At 39.9% G+C, this 5,940-nt stretch overlaps 1 long non-coding RNA gene across 1 annotated transcript; it reads left to right on the forward strand.

Moving 5' to 3' along the window:
* The first annotated feature begins 3,127 nt into the window (after positions 1-3,127).
* Positions 3,128-5,332, forward strand: LOC133151763 (uncharacterized). The gene is made up of 2 exons (XR_009713982.1): positions 3,128-3,403; positions 5,098-5,332. It is a non-coding gene; the product is annotated as an uncharacterized LOC133151763 (long non-coding RNA).
* The last annotated feature ends 608 nt before the right edge of the window (positions 5,333-5,940 follow it).

Here is a 5,940-nt window from a genome sequence, read left to right on the forward strand (position 1 = left end):
ATCTTACGTGCCATCACTTGCAACACGCCAAGCATGTTGCTCTTGCACTGAGCTAAGTACTGTCTACTTTTTACTCCGGTCAAATGGCAGAGCAGGAACAAGTTTAACACCTTTAAACTGTGAAATCGAAAGATTTGCAGTGATTTGACTTGCCGGATCTTCTCAGAGTTATGGCACCTTGTCCTGTGGGGAAAAGGGAGGAATGGAAAGCGATTATATGCTCCCGCTGCTCTCCTCTCTCGAGTGGCGAGTGAGCTTTGACTACAGGATAGCGATGAATTTTCAACTGACCTGAACTAAAGTGAGAGTTGGGAGGAATTTTAATTTTCTGAAGCTTGTGTATAGTTTTGCCTTACTTGCAGTATCTAATATTTGTGTGTCCATAAACCTGTAAAAACTACGAAATATGAAAACATCCAACTGCACTCATTTGAACAAAGCAACAACAATTTAGGCAGTTTCTTTTCATCATTAAATAATTAGCGCATTCCCTCCCATGATAATAACATGGATTGGTTACAATCTCTTCCATTGTAATATTAGATCAGAGAGCACGCTCTACGGGAATAATAATATCCCTCCATTATGTTTAGCACAAAGGGGCAACTGTTTCTTAAACGTGTTCATCTATCTTTCGACACATTATAACGTCAAGAACAGCCGATAAGATAAATGTTAGCCTAGCTTCTTCTCTTACTTTGAATACTCATTCGTCTTTGTGTTTTGATTCCCGCCCTACTGTCATATGTTGGATAAGAAAAATAATAAAATAAAATAAATTCTGATATGAAACAATGCGATGCATACCAGGCTTCATATGTACAACACATGTCTCAATCAATTGGGTAAAAGTCATTTTTGGCAATTTTATTCTTCCAATATCCAGGAAACACTATTTTCTGTTTCAGTCTGATTGAAAGTGAATAACTGGAAAAATATTCCTTTAGACACATTTTTTTATCTTCCTAGGATAGGAAGTGTTATCGTTAAACTTTCAGTAAATGTTGGTCTAATGGCATTTGTACAACTGTTCATAAAGGGTAGCTTGTGACTACGGCAAGCTGATCACAAAAGTAATTTACCCATTAACTGCTACATCAACCATGACAGAATAAAGTTGTGATTTCCACCATCATGCAGGAACATGGAGCTACTTTGCGTCGGGGGCACAGTAAGGCCTTCTAAGGGGGTGCTGTACCATATGGCAGCGACAGGGAGGCATCACATGCTCGTCGGGCCTCCAAGCCCGACTGCCAGACTGGCCTGTTAATTGGGCAACGAGATCAGAGGCATTATTACAAGCCAATTAAAACGATCGGGACAGATTGCCAAGTGATGAGCTTCACTGCGTAATTGAGAGTGTGAAGTGTGTTTCACCTCTGTCTGACTATGTCTGTCTGTGTGTCTCCCTCGGTCCAACTGAATAAGTGATGAGACTGCAGAGGACCAAAACTAGTTAGCGTATTAATGATGTCACTTGAGGCCCCTTCATTAGTCTTAGAGCAGGATTTGAGTGATTTGGGTTAGAGAATTTGCTGCACTGCCTTGAATTTACCGTCGTCGTAGAAACTGTTTCATAAGGCAGCAGAGTAACATGGAACTGAGGATGCAGAATGTAATGTGTTGTTGTTTTTAGGCCGGCTTTCTTGATTTGTATTCGTTTATTGGTTTGTGTGCGTGTGTGTGCGTCCCTGTGTGTGTATGTGTGCAAGCAAGCAAGAAAGACAGGGCGAGACCGATCCATACGACAGCTACTTTAATTTGTTCTGGGAATATTGTTGTACTGGCGCAGTCCACTGGGCAGCACCTGCATGCCAAGTTTGCTTAATCATGCAAAAAGAACAGAAAAATGCATTACAGATGTCAGACTGTGTCCCGATAGAGACAGAGATTTGACAAACACCTTGAGTCCAGACAATAATTTTTGTAGCATTCAGGTGGATCTGCTTGTCACCAAAATGTCAACTCTGCGTCTGATATGTGGGATATTAAATGTTTATGGTAACCAGTTTGTGTATGATCATATAGACGCCATTTCAGCTATGGCGAACCATGCAAGTTCCTGTCCCTGTCCGGACGACCAATAGATTTGGGGTTGGAATATTTTTTTTTTCTCAGCATAAAAACCCAAATCAATTTTTACCCAATAAAATGTGTTGCAATAACTTCAAATTTCAGAATGTTTAAGCTTAAGACACACACAAACTGAAATTCACAGCATTTTTATTTTTTTAATTCCAACCAAAATCCTGTGAGGCGAAACAAATGTAAGCATTTTTGCTCTCTCTTCTCATGTGGTCTTCTCTGTATTGTGAGAATTGTGGCCTGCCTCAACAGCAGATGTTTGAGGTTTCCCTCATAAAGGCAATACTACTCTGTGGTCTATTCAATCATGCCAGTTATGAGCAACAGCCAAAGGCCTGGATCCTATACGTCAAGCACTTTTTTAATTAGACGCCAACTCCCTAGGACACACACATTTAAACTTCCATACCTGATGTAATTATATGAATAGTAGTCCAAGTCTTACTCAGATGACATCATCATCAAACGGTAGATGCCGAAGCCCCATAGCTGAAGAGTGTCTAAAATCTAACTCTTTACTCATCATAATGTGAAAAGTAAATTCACAAAGTCATTGGAATCAAATATTTTGTAAGTCTAGCTTTGACAGAAGACTTTAGAGCTCGTTGTTCTGACATCCAAGCACCTACATGGAGTAAAGAAGCAAAACTCCATCAAACAAAAGACAAATGTGACAGGGATGACCAAGATAAAACTTTCAGAAACTAAATAGACATCAAGATGATGGCACCAAAGGTGATGACACATGTTCACAAACCAAGGGCAATCGAGCTCATCAAAGACCTTAGTGACTATCTTAAGATATTGCCTTATGAAAGATATCCTTCAAATGTAATCTTATGCTCTATTAAACTATAAAACTAAAGTCTTTGTTGCGTTTCAATTGGTTAGGGTTCATATAATGCCATAGCAACCATCCAGCACTCTGCCAGCTTTGCTAACCTGTAAAGAGGTCCAAGGGAAAGAATGTTACGCATTATCCAGAAAAGTGAGGAAGTAAGTGTGACATATCACCTTCCTCACACAGGACTGTAAAGTGGGTCCTTAGTCCAACTGCAGTTCTCAAGGACGCCCCTTCTGCATATTTTAGATGTTTCCCTCCTCCACCAGAACTGATTCAAATGATCAGCTCATCAGCAACAATCCTGGAAATCCCTGCAATTTGGAAATGGAACTGAATTTTCAGGAAAAAAATATTTTCCCACAAAAGATTCCCTTGTGATCTTGCAGGAGGATTCAGCAGCTTGCCAGACCAGCTCAGTGAGCTGGGTGACATATTTGGTTGAAGTTATCCACATTTCCCGTGCATATTCAATGAGTGAGTATATATTTAATTTATTTTACAGCTTCCTATTAAGATGTGTTTACTTGTTTTGAAATTGTCTGGGACAGTTTAATATAACAGGCGCCAACACCCTGGAATGGAGTTTGCATAGCCCTTAAGGGTTTATTTGATGAGTTTAAACATCAGGTAGCTTTTAATTATTGTTCATGAATTCTGCATAAACAAGCAAAGCAGCATGATAGTGGACTACCTTCACAGTAAAATTCATAGCTTGTAAAAGAGTCCTGTTTGTATACCGCCATTTTTGCAGCATTCACCACTTAACCAAAACGTCAACCAATCAAAATTCACGCCCGCCTCTAAAGATAGGACCATAATGAATTAATTAATAAAAAGGGAACTATAAAAAAGTTCACCCTGGTTACTCCTCGTAAGAATTATTTCAGTATCCAGTGGCTGTCATCAACCAGTCTAATATTTTCCATCTGAATTTTGCTATTTGTGCATGTGAGACCTTTATGGTTACTGTGAAGACTTGGTCTTAAGGCTCGGAGCCATTTCAAATAGCAGTTAATATGAGACGCGAATGTTTGTTTTTAAGAGGAGGGAGTGACATTTAGTGGCTCGCCAAGGGGCCAATGAAGAGAACATGAAAGTGAAAGTTTCATTTTTAAAGAGAAAAATGCCAGCCTAAGGTTTCATTACTGGCAGGTTGTGTAAGTGCAACTTTCCACACACGTGCAAGCAAGCTTTATCTTCCAAAAGTAACGACCATTTAGAGCCCCCCCCCCCCCCCCAACAATCTTAACCATCCTGCAAGGTGCATCCTCGTGACATTAAAGCACACTTCTCGTTAAATGGGTCGTAACTTAAAGAGGAGTTGACATGAACTTCCCTTTACAAAACAGTTACAACTTTCACAACCGTTTTTATGAGCTTTATTGACAACCCTACAACGCTGAGCACCAGTAGTTCAATAGTTGAATTGTTCTTCCCTCCCACCTCTCCTCTTTGCTCGTACCAATGTTGTTCTAGAGCTATCCGGGGAATAAGAGACCTCACACTATGGGGACTTGTAAAACCGGTGTCTTGCCAATGGGGGGGCTCGGTGTGTGTGTGCATGCAATCTTTGCTTGGGTGTATTGAGCGCACAGCAGAGACCAGTAAAATGTTGTCTAAATGAAGTCCCAGTGCTTCGGTAGTAAGTAGTGTTTGATGGCCATGTGATTTGTTTGTTCAGCCCCAATTGCCTTCTCTCCTGGTTGTCGGGGTGGGGGCCTGCGGAGGCTGACGGCTTCACACCTTCACTGCTCCTAGTCCCACCAATGAGCCATTTAATCCTCCTTCCTACAGCTAAATCAACACTTCTTACGCACTTTGAGCAGCTTCAGACCACCACCGCTGACTGCCTGCCTGCCTGCCTGCTCCCTGGCCTGACTGTCTAGCTCGGAGCTGTTGCGAACATCTTTATATTCCAATTGTCACTGGGAGATGCGAGCACCTCCTGTTTTTTGTCGAAAAATGAAATAATGCAGTGCCGATGTTTCATCCTCGTCTCTTTGATGTCAATCATTCAATAGCATAAGCAATGTGTAAAAATAGGACATAGAACAGAAACGTTGGGGTATCAGGAGGAAAATGAGTGAGGAGAGAGTATGCCTGGCCTTTGATGGGAACTCAAGCTCGTGGGTGGCACATTTACGTCAGTGTGATAATTGTGTCTCTAGGGTGAGCTCCTTGGACCTGATCTTGGCGGAGATCAGAGGGCAAGGCCAATGACTACAAAGCAGGAGAAGATAAATGGAAGACGAAACGAGAAACTGAAAGCTACGGAAAACTTTGTGTTCTGTAGGTTGATGTGAAAGCAAGAATGTAAGCAATTATTTTTATTCTTCACTACTAAAAACAATGCTTATGTTCTAATTGAGGGTACTGCTACCATAAAAAAACACGCAAACATGACTTTGATAGAGAAAATTAAATTGTCTGAATTATTTTGGTGCTGTCATTGCCATCATAAAATAATATGAAGTTTAAAATACAAAATAAAATACTCATAAAAATAAAACAATTATATGAAATGATAACATTTAAGTAGAAAACTAAGATCTTTAATGTACATATTTTCTATATTAGCTGCTGTTTCTCTAAATCAACAAGGTATTTATTCTACAATATACATTTAAAACATTGCATCTGGATTATGGAGAACGCTATTTTTAGATGTTTTCATTCTGGCAAGAATGAGTACGTCCGTCCATTGCCGCTCGTATTTCACAGAGCGGTGAAGGTTGGCGAGTGTTGGTGCACGGCCAAATGTTGATTTATTTATTTTTTTCATCAAGGTTCGGTCAAGGCCACAGGTCGCAAGCAGTTTTTCATGTGGCAAAAAGTTTTTTGAACATGTTCAAAGTTTGATATTTATAAATAAAAATGGTGAAGGCACCATAGCACTACTTCAAGTGAATATTATTTCACCAATTCAATATTAGTATTTTGTTTTTAACTGTGCGGTACAGTTGTCAATATCTTTAAAAATAATTTGTGCTTACAACATATTCACATCTTGA

The sequence above is a fragment of the Syngnathus typhle genome, linkage group LG3, assembly GCF_033458585.1.
Source record: "Syngnathus typhle isolate RoL2023-S1 ecotype Sweden linkage group LG3, RoL_Styp_1.0, whole genome shotgun sequence".
Lineage (NCBI taxonomy): Eukaryota > Metazoa > Chordata > Actinopteri > Syngnathiformes > Syngnathidae > Syngnathus > Syngnathus typhle.